At 50.5% G+C, this 14,525-nt stretch overlaps 1 protein-coding gene across 2 annotated transcripts in view; it reads right to left on the bottom strand.

Annotated features, from left to right (window-relative positions):
• Nucleotides 1-10,801: 10,801 nt before the first annotated feature.
• The window catches only part of LOC123366093 (centromere protein F-like), a 28,284-nt gene continuing 24,560 nt past the window's right edge, over nt 10,802-14,525 (bottom strand). The window contains exon 10 of one of the 2 annotated variants that reach the window (XR_006577916.1): nt 10,802-10,853. The gene's annotated coding sequence lies outside the window, so the exon portion shown is untranslated. Of the gene's footprint in view, nt 11,037-14,525 lie in introns of both variants that reach the window. The other variant, XR_006577915.1, reaches the window with a different exon arrangement.

The raw sequence follows: 14,525 nt of genomic DNA, 5'->3' as shown, positions 1-14,525 counted from the left end.
GTAATCACTGCAAACTTGAATGTTGTCACCATTTCTCTTTCTCCTCGTCATTGATTGGATTATGAAGACAGCCACTTACGAGCGTAGGAACGGAATTCAGTGGACGTTGTGGACCCAGCTTGATGACCTGGACTTTGCCGACGACCTTGCACTCCTTTCACACAGCAAACAGCAGATGCAAGAGAAGATCAACGTAGTGGCAGCCACGTCAGCACAGGTCGGCCTCAACATCCACAAGGACAAGACCAAGATCCTCAAGATTAACTCCATCAGCAATGACCCAGTCACACTGAATGGAAGCCCCCTGGAACAAGTGCAGTCTTTTACCTACCTAGGCAACATTATCGATCAGCAGGGTGGCACAGATGCAGACATCAAAGCAAGGATTGGTAAGGCAAGAGCAGCCTTCCTACAGCTCAAGAACATCTGGAGCTCCAGAGAGCTATCTTTGGCAATAAAGATTCGACTGTTCAATTCCAATGTGAAACCAGTCTTACTGTATGGAGCTGAACCTGGAGGACAACTAAAACAACTGCTAGGAAGATCCAGACCTTCATTAATAGCTGCCTTAGAAGGATTCTTCAGATCCGCTGGCCAGACACCATCAGTAACATCCACCTCTTGGAGAGGACTCGTCAACCTCCAGCAGAGGAAGAAATTAGAAGAAGAAGGTGGGGCTGGATAGGACACACACTACGCAAGCAGCCAACCAACATCACCAGACAGGCATTGCGGTGGAACCCCCAAGGCAAGCGGAAAAGAGGCCGTCCAAGAAACACCTGGCGACACGACCTTCAGGCTGATTGCACAAAAATGGGCTATACCTGGAACCAGTTAGAGCAAATGGCCCAGGATAGAGGACTCTGGAGATCTGTTGTTGGCGGCCCATACCCCGACTGGGGTGACGGGCATGAATGAAAGAATGTAGCGCAGGACAAAGCAGGTTTCATCAAACAGTTCATCTTCTACTAACTTGATTTCAGAAAAATACTGAAGAATGTAATCACTGCAAACTTGAATGTTGTCATGGGTGAGTTTAGTGTTTAACAAAACCCAATTGAATTTTTCGGTATGCTTAATAGGTCCTTCCCATTCCTCTAGATATTGAATCCATGTGTCATAAAATTCCTCCACTTTTTCTTTGAAAATAGCAGGTTTTAATATGCCTTCTTCCTCAAGCTGCTTCAAATTTTGCCGCACCTGTAACGGCAAGAAAACGTTGGCTTTTCTGTCAGCTAATTTTGTTTTTAAGTCACTGTAAATATTACTAGTTTCTATAATAGAAATCTCCTGTCCTTCTATTTTCAAAATAGCATTGTGGAACATTGATGACACGTTATGCAAAAAAGTAAAGCCAAGACTCTGTCTCTGAATTATCAAAATAATTTGTGATAATTGTGGGGCTCTTCTCGTTTGAGGCAAAATATGATTTTAAGGCAGGATATATTTGTAGGACGCGCTCAATCGCGGGTCGTAACGCCAACCATCATGTGACACTGTATCCCAAGACTTTCTTATATTCGATGTCCACGAATTCACAAAATTCTTTCAATTCATTAATGCACACTGTATATATATAAAAGTATGAATAAATAGAAATAAAATTTGCAGCATCTAAATCCTCTTCCAATAACTGTTTCGCATAAGGCACCAGCACATCGGTAACTTTTGCCTCGCATTTTGTTCTAGAACATGTAAACCTGGCATCAAAACATGTTTTAATCAGTTTGCAGGTACAATCCATTGATCGGAATGAGTGATTATGCATTACTGTGTGGTACGCCCATAAACCTTCAGCTGCAGCTAGTTTTCTTTCAGCATCTTCAAATTGTTTTTTCTTAAAATATGATGTCACACTCGTACTTGCAATTGCTGCAGACATGGCCCGTTTATGTTTGACTGTTTGTATGTGGTTTTCAATGTCGGTTTTTCCACTGTTTGCAATAGAAAATATACTTCTGCATTTTACACATTCCACCTCACTATTGTCATTATTAGTACTTGCTTTGATGAATGTATATTTCGATTTTAACTTGTCATTGAAGACACACTTCCGTCGTTTTGGCGCCATGGGTGTCCAAAAATAAACAATTATTACAAACTTTGTTGGATGTCGCTCTTGGTCCGAGGGGGCGAAGTCACCAGTCCAGGATCGAGGGGGGCGAAGATGCCGGTCCTGGTCCAAAGGGGTGAAGTCATCGGGTCCTGGCGAAGCAGCGAGGTGCGCCGTGAAAACGGCGGAGCGAAAAGCTCGAGTAACCAAGAGAGCGCGGAGCTCTGAGGCCCAGTGTCACAGTCCGAAGATGCCAGATCACTGGTGCCTGTCCTGTGCTGCGGAGGGCCTTTTATAGTCCGAAGCTAACACCGAATTGGTCGATTTTGGCAGGCTCTGTGTGATGACGTCATCATCGAGTTCCCACGGTCGGGCTGTATGTAATGCGCGGGAGTATTATCGAAGAGTCGCCGCGGCCACAAGATAGTGAGAGTGCGTGTGCTGAATGCTGAGTATTGCCGAGATCCAACGACGAGAACCGTTGTGTAAAATAAAACAGATTTAGGCTGGTTTATCAAGGATTGATTTGATGTACTCAATCTTTTGATAAATTAATAATTTTTGATTTTGTAGTCCTAAACTGTACTGGTTACGTCTCAATGTCCAAAAAACCAGTACTGTACTGGTAAAACCAGTACGTATGGTCACTTTAATCTGAAGTGATATAACTGCAGGCTAGTAGTATAAGGGCCGTACCATCAATCAAACCCTAACCCTGCTCCTTGACCCCTTAACCTGTCCCTTGACCCCTTAAACACCACCTTACTGTCCCCAGAAGTCCCGCCCCAGAGGATATTACTTCTGGGGTCAAGGTAGCCAGATGACCAGAAGCAAGTATGCCATGTGACCCCTCTAAGAATTCCGTCCACTGCCCTCTACCCATCAGGATGGGTATTGTGCCATTAGCAGTGCCCTGAGAGGAGATTTGACCAATCAGGGTGAGTTGCGGGGTGGGGTGAGCTGTCCGTAAGGGGGTTGTGTGACCCCTCTAAGAACTTCTCCCACCATCCTCTACCAATCAGGAAGGGTTTCAGCTGCTGGGGACCACCCTGAGAGGAGATTAGACCAATCAAGGCAAGTTCTGGGGTGGAGTGAGCCATTTGGAAGTGGGTTGTGTGACCCCTCTAAGAACTCCACCTATTTCCCTCTACCAATCAGGATGGGGTTCGCCCCGATAGGACCACCCTGAGAGGAGATTTGACCAATCAGAGTGAGTGCTGGGGTGGGGTGACCTGTTCGGAAGTAGGTCATGTGGCCCCTCTAAGAACTCCTCCCAACGCCCTCTGCCAATCAGAGAGCAGCACCATTACCCCATAAGTCCCAGCTCTGGGCAGAGGAGGCCATCTCTGACCAAGGACACGTGTTTTAGAAATTGTGGAAAGGCTGCTGAGAGGAAACATGGACTCCTTTACCATCCCTGTGAGAAGTTTGGACTTTGTTTTAGCTCCGAGCACCTTTGGACTTGTGTGGAGAAAGTGCTACCTCAGTGACAGTTCCAAGGAGGACCCTTTCACTCAACGTTGATGGATACGTTGGAATCCGACCCCGAAACCTTGTTAGGCATCCCGATTAGTGTGAAGGCCTCTCATTGTCCACCCCCTTCGAGGTGGAAGGCGATCATGGCTTGGGGAAGTCACCAGCAGACAAGGTGAATGGAAAAGACATTGCTCGGTTAAATGAATAATTAAGAAACGACGGTTGAGGATGGGGTGTAATGGGGCTAGGAACCAGGGATTGCATAAATTAACAGCAAGCAGTAGGGTGCTTACACTGTTCTTTACTGAAAATCTCTCAACAGCTCGACGATGCCTTTCTAGAGGCCTCTGAGTACTTACACAGCGGTAGCCCTGTGGGAGTAAATATATCGTGCATCAGCTGTTTTTGCTCGTGCCTGAGACACACATCTCAAGAGGAAAATCTGGAAAAGGACAAATGGAAGAATGAACTGTAGTAAGATGAGGCCTGAGGCCTGATCTGAAGTAAGGGTCAAGATGTTGCTAAGCAAATTTAGGCTGTGAGCCAGAGGCAGGCCCTGCTCACAGAAATTGGCAAAAAGAGGGCTGCTAGAAGAGGAAGGGTTTCAGCTGCTGTGTACAGATGTGGTCTCCTCACCTCAAAAAAGACATTCTAGCACTAGAAAAGGTTCAGAAAAGGGCAACTAAAATGATCAGGGGTTTGGAGAGGGTCCCCTAGGAGGAGAGATTAAAGAGGCTAGGACTCTTCAGCTTGGAAAAGAGGAGACTAAGGGGGGATATGATATAAAATCATGAGTGATGTTGAGAAAGTGGCTAAGGAAAAGTTATTTACTTAGTCCCATAATACAAGAACTAGCGGGTCACCAAATGAAATTAATAGGCAGCAGGTTTAAAACAAATAAAAGGAAGTTCTTCTTCGCGCAGCGCACAGTCAACTTGTGGAACTCCTTACCTGAGGAGGTTGTGAAGGCTAAGACTATAACAGCGTTTAAAAGAGAACTGGATGAATTCATAGAGGTTAAGTCCATTAATGGCTATTAGCCAGGATGGGTAAGGAATGGTGTCCCTAGCCTCTGTTTGTCAGAGGATGGAGATGGATGGCAGGAGAGAGATCACTTGATCATTGCCTGTTAGGTTCACTCCCTCTGGGGCACCTGGCACTGGCCACTGTCGGCAGACAGATACTGGGCTAGATTGATCTTTGGTCTGACCCGGTACGGCCGTTCTTATGTTCTTAGGAACGTATGCCAAGACAGCACCAGAACAACTGGGTACGAACACATCCCACACAGATAACAAGGAACAGGCAGACCCAGCCTAATGACAGTATAAAAGCCCAATATGATGAACAGACAATATGGAAGGATAAGATGATGGACAGATTTGTTCGGAACGACCTGTGCCAGGAGAAAGGCAGTAATGCGCAAAGGGGCTGCACCTCAATGCGTCAGGAGCGATGAGTAATCTGTTCTGCACCTGTGTATAAGAATACGTACCGGAGAGCACATCTTTGTCCGGCCTAGGGTGCAGTGGAAAGCCCCACCACTGACTGAGCTGTGTCCGTTGCAGGGAGCACCACACCAGTAGCTACTGACAACAGGAACCAGCTCAGACTCCCTTATGGTAGGGGTCATGGCGTCCATTTTTACAGGCGGCTCTAAAATGTTGTGTTAAAGCAGGCAATTAATAAAACTTATTTAAATGTGTCAATACGAATGTGTCCCCTGCTCCATACTTGTGTGAGTAAAACATGGTACATGACATGTCTCCACAGACGGCTCTGTTAAATAACTATATTACACCCACCCCCCCGGAAGTTGGGAGCTTTGGTGGGGTGACCGCTACCATAAGGAAGTCTGAGCCGGTTCATTCTTCCATTTTGTCCTTTTTCAGATATTCCTCTTGAGATCTGTGTCTCAGACATGAGCAAAAACAGCTGATGCATGATAGACTTAGTCCCACAGGGCTACCGACGTGTAAGTTCTCAAAGGCCTCTAGATAGGCATCTGTGACAGGTGGGATCACAGAAACCCCCTGGGAGCTGCCACCTGATGTGCCCAGACTACTGCTACCCCTGCTTTCCCTGCCAGCTCAGGACCCCAGCACCCTGTCTTGCTGAGCCAGACACTCCCGTCTGCTCCAACACAGACCCAGGGTCTGAATTACTTGCCCCAAGCTGCAGGTTTACCTGAAAGCAGCTAACAGAACTGTTCCTGTCTTTAACACTCAGATGCCCAGCTCCCAAAGAGGTCTAAATCCAAATAAATCCATTTTACCCTGTATGCAGCTTAAAATGCGCAAATCTATATCTAATCAAACTGAATACAGATAAGATCCCCACCAGTTCCACAATGCTCCTTTGACAGACGAATCTCCTTTTAGCCTGGGTCCAGCAATCACTCACACCTCCTGCAGTCACTGTCCTTTGTTCCCATTTCTTTCGGGTATCCTGGGGTGGGGGTGGAGGCTCTCTCTTTAGCCAGCTGACGACAAAATGGAGGGCTCTCCCAGGGGTTTAAATAGACTTTCTCTTGGGGGTGGAGATCCACTCCTCACTCCTGTGCCAAGTCCAGTTCCAAGATGGAGTTTTGGAGTCACCTGGGCAAGTCACATGTCCATGCATGACTCACAGTTTTTACAGGGAGCATCCATTGTTTACATGCTACCTTGAACTTCCTCAAGTAGACTTCTTCTGTGGATTGGAGCATTCCAAGACCCATTGTCCTTTCAGTGTTTCTTGATTAGGTACTTAATTTCCCCAGGAACTGACCAAATGCTCTACTAAGGTTATTTAGAAATCAAGCCGGTACACCGCCAACATTCATAACTTTGAGCACAAAAAGGATACATGCATACGAATAGGATTAATACATTCAGTAGATCATAACCTTTATGGAGATACGTTACATGGCATATGTAGCATAAAACACATTCTAAGCATATTTCCATAGAGCCTTATGGGAGGTACCGTCACACCCTCCCCCTGAGCTTACTGCCAGAGACTTGGACACTGTCCATGGCGGAGGCAGTACATGTAAAATCCCTGTTTGTTTTTGGTTACACTCCTTTCAAGTACCTTTAAACCATATGATGTCATTCCTAAGGGTCCTAGCCAGTTTTGGGGGTCCTGGTCCTCAGATGCCAGAAAACAGGTTGGGGTGTAGTATTGTTAACAGAACGCAGACAGCGATATCTGTTACAGTGGAGGTGTTTTGGCATTTAGCCACCAATGCCATGAGGTGGTGTGCCTCAGTTTCCCCTTCTACACAACCGCATGGGGCTGTTATGCTTTTGCTGCTGTTCCAAGCTTCCAGACTGTTTACAGGCGTAGGCTGAAAAGTAACATGCTTGTGGGGCTCTCCTGTCACCATCCCTAGCATGTACAACAGTTTCTTCCACAAAGCAGGTATGTCCCACATCTTTAAAGGGTTTAACACTAGTACGAATTCCTTTGTTTTATCCCATAGGTGAATTAGCAAAAGACACAAGGTTAACAGCAAACTCTACAGTGGACAGGCTTCGTTCACTCAGTTTGACTCCTTTAGTGTCTATTGCATTTTCCCAGCTCTCTGTAGCCTCTGGTAGGCACTCTGCCTCTTTGGAGAAGGCTTTTAATTCAGGCACGTGGTTGAGCCTTTGGCAAGGAGAGGGTGCACTGCCACCATGCCTGCCCTCGGCCCCTCCCTCTGGAATGTCTCTGGGCTGGACTGCACTCCCTTGGGAAGTTCCACCCATGCAGAGATTCCCCACCACCCCCATCTTGGAGAGAGAGTTTTATCTCTTACAGGTGCAGCAAGAACTCCACCTTTCAATGGGGGGCTCTGGACCCCTTGGGCACCCCACTTTCTGTTCCCAACAGGCCAGCTGGATGGACTCCCCCGTTCAAGAGATCTGACCCCCAGGTTTCCCTTACAACATGAACCATAGGAGAAGGGGCTGGCATTTTAAATGCAAACTTTTCACCTTCCTCCTGGGAAAGTCCTTCCCACAAAAGGTGGGCGGACTCTCTGCCCCCCCTTCCATCTGGGCTTCCCTCTCTGGGCTCCCCTCTGGGTCAGACACTCCTGTGTCCCCCGAAAGGGAAGGTGACCCTGGTCCAACTGTGGGCTCACAGCTACCAGCTATGGCAGACTTTTCACTGGCCAGCAAAATTCCCCCCTTTTCACTCAGGTTGGGTTTGCTTCCAGCTACAGAGATCTTGGGGTCTGTTTCCACCACTGTGGTCACCAGGACCCCAACTTCCACCTTTGGGACACACGTCTCTATGCACCCCAGGGTAGGCCCTGCCCTCTCCTGACCTGCAATTTCCTGGCAGTCAGCAGCTGTGGTGGCCCCCCTGTTACAAGGTGGTTCCTCCCCTCCCCTGGGGAGATGATTACGGGACAGAGCTGGCTTCGTCCAGCCCCTCCCTCTGGAACTTTCCTTGAGCCCCGGGACTACAGGAACTGGCCACAACCATCCCTGCCCCCAAAGCTGCATTCTTTACTGCTGCAGAGGAATCTAGGAGACACCCTCCTATTCCCCCAGCAATCCATGTGACTTCACCCCGCACCGACCCCGACTGCTAACCAGCCCTGGGACAGATTCTGCCACACTAAAGAAATCGTTTCCCAATAGAAACGGTGCAAAATTGTGTGCCACCGTTGCAACAGTCGGTTCAGCCTGCAAATCCTTAGTTTGCATGTGTACTTTAGCTAAAGGTGCAAAGACTTTGTAACCCGCTAACAGCTCTAATTCTGCCATTTTACCTGGCAACAAATCCTTCTTCTGGGTAAGGTCCCTCCTGACCACAGAAATCTCAGCACCTGTGTCCCTCAGTCCAAGAAGCACTGCACCATTCATTTGAACAGCATGCATATGCTCCTTGCTTGGTTGTGTGGAAGCAAGCTTTACAAATCCTGGGTGGAAAGAGGCCACAGCCTGGCTCTGAGAAGCTACAGCTTCATGTGTTACTTGTTGCCTGTTTCTACTCAAAAAGGGGCACTTAGTCCTCAGGTGCTCAGTTGACTTACAATCATAGCACCTCTTGGGCTCCTCTGCTTGCACAGGAAATTTGGGACGAGTTCCAGTGGAATTGGGAGGTTCCCCAGCCTCCTTTTTCCCAGGGGTAAAATGGTGATTCTGCTTTTCCCCAACCCTGTACCCCTCTCCCAGTGGTTTATGTTTGATTGCAGCTTGTGCTTGCTCATAAGAGTCTGCAGACCCAGCTAATTCACCCACTGCATTCACCTTTTTGTCCCACACATACTGGTTTACATATTCCCTGCACGTATTCAGGAAGTGTTCCTGAGTAACCAGATCACACATCCCTTCGAAGCTTGTAATGCCCTTCCCCCACACCCACTTGTCTACCAAATCTCTCATTTCATTGGCATAAGCCACATTACTCAATCCAGATCCCCTCTTAAGACTCCTGAATTTCACCCTGTAGGTTTCAGGTGTAATCTGAAACTCTTTCAAAACCAGATCCAATAGGCATCTTACTGACTATGCCCAGAGCTCTACCAGTCCATTTTGCTATCAATGTGGTCAGCTTTTGATCTTCAGGGATGGCATGCAGGATGCCCAGTCTCTTGAAGGTGATGAAATATTCAGCGATATCGCTGGATTCCTCATACTGTGGACACAGTTGATCCCATTTATGAATTTTTGGGGAAGTGGAGCCAGCAGGTGGAGGGTTTTGTCTCTTTGACTCCGTTACAGCCAGTTCATGCTTCTGGGCCTTTCTCTGGGTCTGCATAGCTCTCTTGTGGGCAGCCTCTTCCCTGGCTTTTTCTACCTCACCCTTGCTGTCTCTGCCTCCATAGCTCTCTCGTGGGAAGCTGCTTCTGCCTCCACCCTTGCTGTCTCTGCCTCCATAGCTCTCTCGTGGGCAGCCTCCTCCCTCTCCATTAGTCTTTTATGTTCATTTTCTTTCTCTTTTGCTTCCAGTCTAGCCAACTCTAGTTTGTTAGCTGCTTCATGGCTAGTCATTTTCCTGCTTTCTTCTTCTGGGCCACATCCCCTCTGCAGTTCACGGACAGTGGGATGCACTCAGCTCAGGGGATTCTTTGTTAACAGAGACTTTCACAGTGCCCAGTGTTCAGCCTTTCTGGGCAATTTGCACCCTGTGCAGTTTTAGCATCTTCAGATCTTCTCTCTTACTTATTTTGCTTCCTTTTCTGTCCCTACTTCCCTTACCCAAAATAAGCAAATAGAAAATAACAAACCAGTAACCACTTGGTCTGTTCTCCAGCCACCGACCACACTCAAAACTCACTTAGAATCACTACCAGTACCTCAAAGCAATCAGATGTGCACAGATTCTGCTGACTACGCCACTGTGACAGGCTGGATCACAGAAATCTCCTGGGAGCTGCCACCTGATGTTCCCAAACTACTTCAAGCCCTGCTTTCCCTGCCAGCTCCCTGTCTTGCTGAGCCAGACACTCCCGTCTGCTCCAACACAGACCCAGGGTCTGAATTACTTGCCCCAAAGCTGCAGGTTTACCTGAAAGCAGCTAACAGAAGTGTTCCTGTCTTTAAACTCAGATGCCCAACTCCCAATGGGGTCTAAACCCAAATAAATCGCTTTTACCCTGTATAAAGCTTATGCAGGGTAAACTCATCAATTGTTCGCCCTCTATAACACTGATAGAGACATAGGCACAGTTGTTTGCTACCCCAAGTATTAATACATATCTGAGTTAATTAATAAGTAAATAGTGATTTTATTAAAGACAGAAAGTAGGATTGAAGTGGATCCATGTAGTAAAAGTCACCAAGCAAAATAAAAGAAAATGTGCAAATCTATATCTAATCAAACTGAATACGGATAAGATCCTCACCAGTTCCAAAATGCTCCCTTTGACAGACTAATCTCCTTTTAGCCTGGGTCCAGCAATCACTCACACCCCCGCAGCCACTGTCCTTTGTTCCAATTTCTTTCAGGTATCCTGGGGTGAGGGTGGGGGCTCTCTCTTTAGCCAGCTGAAGGCAAAATGGAGGGCTCTCCCAGGGGTTTAAATAGACTTTCTCTTGTGGGTGGAGACCCCCTCCTCACTCCTGTGCCAAGTCCAGCTCCAAGATGGAGTTTTGGAGTCACTTGGGCAAGTCACATGTCCATGCATGACTCACAGTTTTTACAGGGAGCATCCATTGTTTACATGCTACCTTGAACTTCCTCAAGTAGACTTCTTCTGTGGATTGGAGCATTCCAAGATCCATTGTCCTTTCAGTGTTTCTTGATTAGGTACTTAATTTCAACATTCCTTTCCCCAGGAACTGACCAAATGCTCTACTAAGGTTATTTAGAAATCAAGCCAGTACACAGCCAACATTCATAACTTTGAATACAAAAATGATACATGCATACAAATAGGATTAATACATTCAGCAGATCATAACCTTTATGGAGATGTGTTACATAGAATGTGTTTATGCTACATATGCCAAGCATTATTTCCATAAAGCTTTATGGGAGGTACTGTCAAAAGCCTTATGGGAGGTACTGTCACAGCATCGTCAAGCTGTTGAGAGATTTTCAGAAAACGAACAGTCTAAGAACCCCATTGCTTGTTTTTAATTTATGCAATCCCTGGTTCTTAGCCCCATTACACCCTATCCTTGACCATCGCTTTTTAATCATTCATTGCATAGGCGGCAGGTTTGTATAATTTTTGGTGGGGCCCAAAATGGTGGTGCCCCCCCCGCTCCCGCCCTGTAAGCCGATATAAAATGAAGCTACAACGCGTCAGTGCCACAAGATTACAAGGGTCAATTAAAAGTGGAAAGTCAGAAGCAGCACTTGCCTACTTCAATATACAGTATTATATTTTGTTGCACCTGTTGTGATGAAGTGGGAATGTTCTTAATATTTTCTCTGAATACTGTGTGGGTGCCTCAGTTTCCCCTGCAAGATGCCAACTGAAGGTGTTGGGGACAAAGAGATCAGGTGGCCTCCCTGTCCGGAAGAGAGACACAGAGACCAGAGGAGGGAGTGTCAGTTTGGAACTGGCTGGGGAAATGGGGAGAGACCCAGAACTTGGTTCTGGGCTCCCCACCCCCCAAGATGGACCTGACAGAGGGGTTCTGTTTTCTGTACCAACAAGCTCTGTTTAAACTGTGTTCCCGTCATCTAATAAACCTTCTGTTTTACTGTCTGGCTGAGAGTCACATCTGACTGCGGAGTTGGGGTGCAGGGACCTCTGGTTGCCCCAGGACCCGCCTGGGCAGACTCGCTGTGGAAAGCGCATGACGTGGAAGGGCAAGCTGAATGCTCCGAGGTCAGACCCAGGAAGGTGTAAGCTTCTTGCCCTGGAGACAGTCTGCTCCGAGAGAGGAGGCTCCCCCAGAGTCCTGACTGGCTTGTATGGAGTTGTTCCAAAGCATCCCAGCATCCCCTTCCACACCGTGCACTTCCCAGAAGTCCGCACAGGCACTGACACTCCCTCCTCCGGCCTTTGTCTCTTTTCCAGGCATTAGGAGGCCACCCGATCTCTGTGTTCTCCAACACCTTCAGTTGGCACCTTGCAGGGGAAACTGATTTGGGAGAAATGAAGTAAAAGCTGCCCAAACCGAGCTTGAGCACTCCTGAATTTTGAGGTGTTCAAATCTGGAAGGCAGGTGCTGGGGGTGGGAGAGGGCTGTGGGCTCCATGGGGGAGCATGGCAGCAACTGTCTGGAGCTGCACGGAGCCAGACACGGTGGTCTGAGTGGCACAGTAAGCGGTTTGGGGGTTGGAGAAGAGGTAGGGTGTTCCGGGGGGCAGTCAAGGGACAAGGAGCAGGGGGGGTTGGATGGGGCAGAGGTTCGGAGGGGCAGTCAGGGGACAGGCAGCAATTGGATAGGCATGGGAGTCCAGGAGGTTTATCAGGGGACAGGTAGGAGGGTCCTGGGGGGAAGTTGGGTGGGGTCTCAGGAGGGGGCAGTTGGGGACAAGGAGAAGGGAGGCTTAGATAGGGGCTGAGGTCCCAAGGGGCAGATAGGGGCAGGGGTCTCGAGAGGGGATAATCGGGGGACAAGGACCAGTGGTGCTTAGATAGGGGGTGGAGGTCCTGGGGGCAGTTGGTTCACGGGTCTGGGGAGGGGGCAATCAGCGGGCAGGGGCTGGGATTTAAAGGGCTCTGATTCCCGGCCACGGCAGGGATTTAAAGGACTCAGGACTCCCTGCCACAGCGGGCAGCCCAGAGCCCTCTGACTCCCGGACGCGGCTGAGATTTAAAGGGCTCTGGGCTCCCCGCCGCAGCAGGCAGCCCAGAGCCCTCTGATTCCCGGCCGCGGCTGGGATTTAAAGGGCTCTGGGCTCCCCGCCGCAGCAGGCAGCCCAGAGCCCTCTGATTCCCGGCCGCGGCTGGGATTTAAAGGGCTTTCGGCTCCCCGCGGCTGCCGGCTGACCAGATCCCTCTGATTCCAGGCCGCGGCTGGGATTTTAAGGGCTCTGGGCTCCCTGCCGCAGCGGGCAGCCCAGAGCCCTCTGATTCCTGGCCGCGGCTGAGATTTAAAGGGTTCTGGGCTTCCCACCGCAACGGGCAGCCCAGAGCCCTCTGATTCCCGGTTGCGGCTGGGATTTAAAGGGCTCTGGGTTCCCCGCCGCAGTGGGCAGCCCAGAGCCCTCTGATTCCCAGCCGCGGCTGGGATTTAAAGGGCTTTGGGCTCCCCGCGGCTTCCGGCTGACCAGAGCCCTCTGATTCCAGGCCGCGGCTGGGATTTAATAAAGGGCTCTGGGCTCCCCACCGCAGCGGGCAGCCCAGAGCCCTCTGACTCCCGGCCTTGACTGAGATTTAAAGGGCTCTGGCCTCCCCGCCGCAGCGGGCAGCCCAGAGCCTTCTGATTCCCGGCCGCGGCTGGGATTTAAAGGGCTTTGGGCTCCCCGCGGCTGCCGGCTGACCAGAGCCCTCTGACTCCCGGCCGCGGCTGGGATTTAAAGAGCTCTGGTCTCCCCGCGGTTGCAGGCAGCCCAGAGCCCTCTGATTCCCGGCCGCAGCTGGGATTTAAAGGGCTCTGGGCTCCCAGCCGCAGCGAGCAGCCCAGAGCCCTCTGACTCCTGGCCGCGGCTGAGATTTAAAGGGCTCTGGGCTCCCCGCGGTTGCAGGCAGCCCTGTGCCCTCTGATTCCCGGCCGCGGCTGGGATTTCAACGGCTTTGGGCTCCCCGCGGCTGACGGCTGACCAGAGCCCTCTGATTCCAGGCCACGACTGGGATTTAAAGGGCTCTGGGCTCCCCGCGGCTGCTGGCAGCCCAGTGCCCTCTGATTCCCGGCCTCGGCTGGGATTTAAAGGGCTCTGGGCTCTCAGCCGCAGCGGGCAGCGCAGAGTCCTCTGACTCCCGGCCGCGGCTGGGATTTAAAGGGCTCTGAGCTCCCCGCCGCAGCGGGCAGCCCACAGCCCTCTGACTCCCGGCCGCGGCTGAGATTTAAAGGGCTCTGGGCTCTCAGCCGCAGCGGGCAGCCCACAGCCCTCTGATTCCCGGCCGCGGCTCGGATTTAAAGGGCTCTGGGCTCCCCGCCGCAGCAGGCAGCCCACAGCCCTCTGACTCCCGGCCGCGGCTGAGATTTAAAGGGCTCTGGGCTCTCAGCCGCAGCGGGCAGCCCACAGCCCTCTGATTCCCGGCCGCGGCTCGGATTTAAAGGGCTCTGGGCTCCCCGCCGCAGCAGGCAGCCCAGAGCCCTCTGATTCCCGGCTGCGGCTGGGATTTAAAGGGCTCTGGGCTCCCCGCCGCAGCAGGCAGCCCAGAGCCCTCTGATTCCCCGCCGCGGCTGGGATTTAAAGGGCTCTGGGCTCCCCGCGGCTGCTGGCAGCCCAAAGCCCTCTGATTCCCAGCCGCGGCTGAGATTTAAAGGGTTCTGGGCTTCCCACCGCAACGGGCAGCCCAGAGCCCTCTGATTCCCGGTTGCGGCTGGGATTTAAAGGGCTCTGGGTTCCCCGCCGCAGTGTGCAGCCCAGAGCCCTCTGATTCCCAGCCGCGGCTGGGATTTAAAGGGCTCTGGGCTCCCCGCTGCAGCAGGCAGTCCACAGCCCT

The sequence above is a fragment of the Mauremys mutica genome, chromosome 3 (genome assembly GCF_020497125.1).
Source record: "Mauremys mutica isolate MM-2020 ecotype Southern chromosome 3, ASM2049712v1, whole genome shotgun sequence".
NCBI classification, from domain to species: Eukaryota; Metazoa; Chordata; order Testudines; family Geoemydidae; genus Mauremys; species Mauremys mutica.
This window is presented reverse-complemented; position numbering and strand designations above follow the sequence as displayed.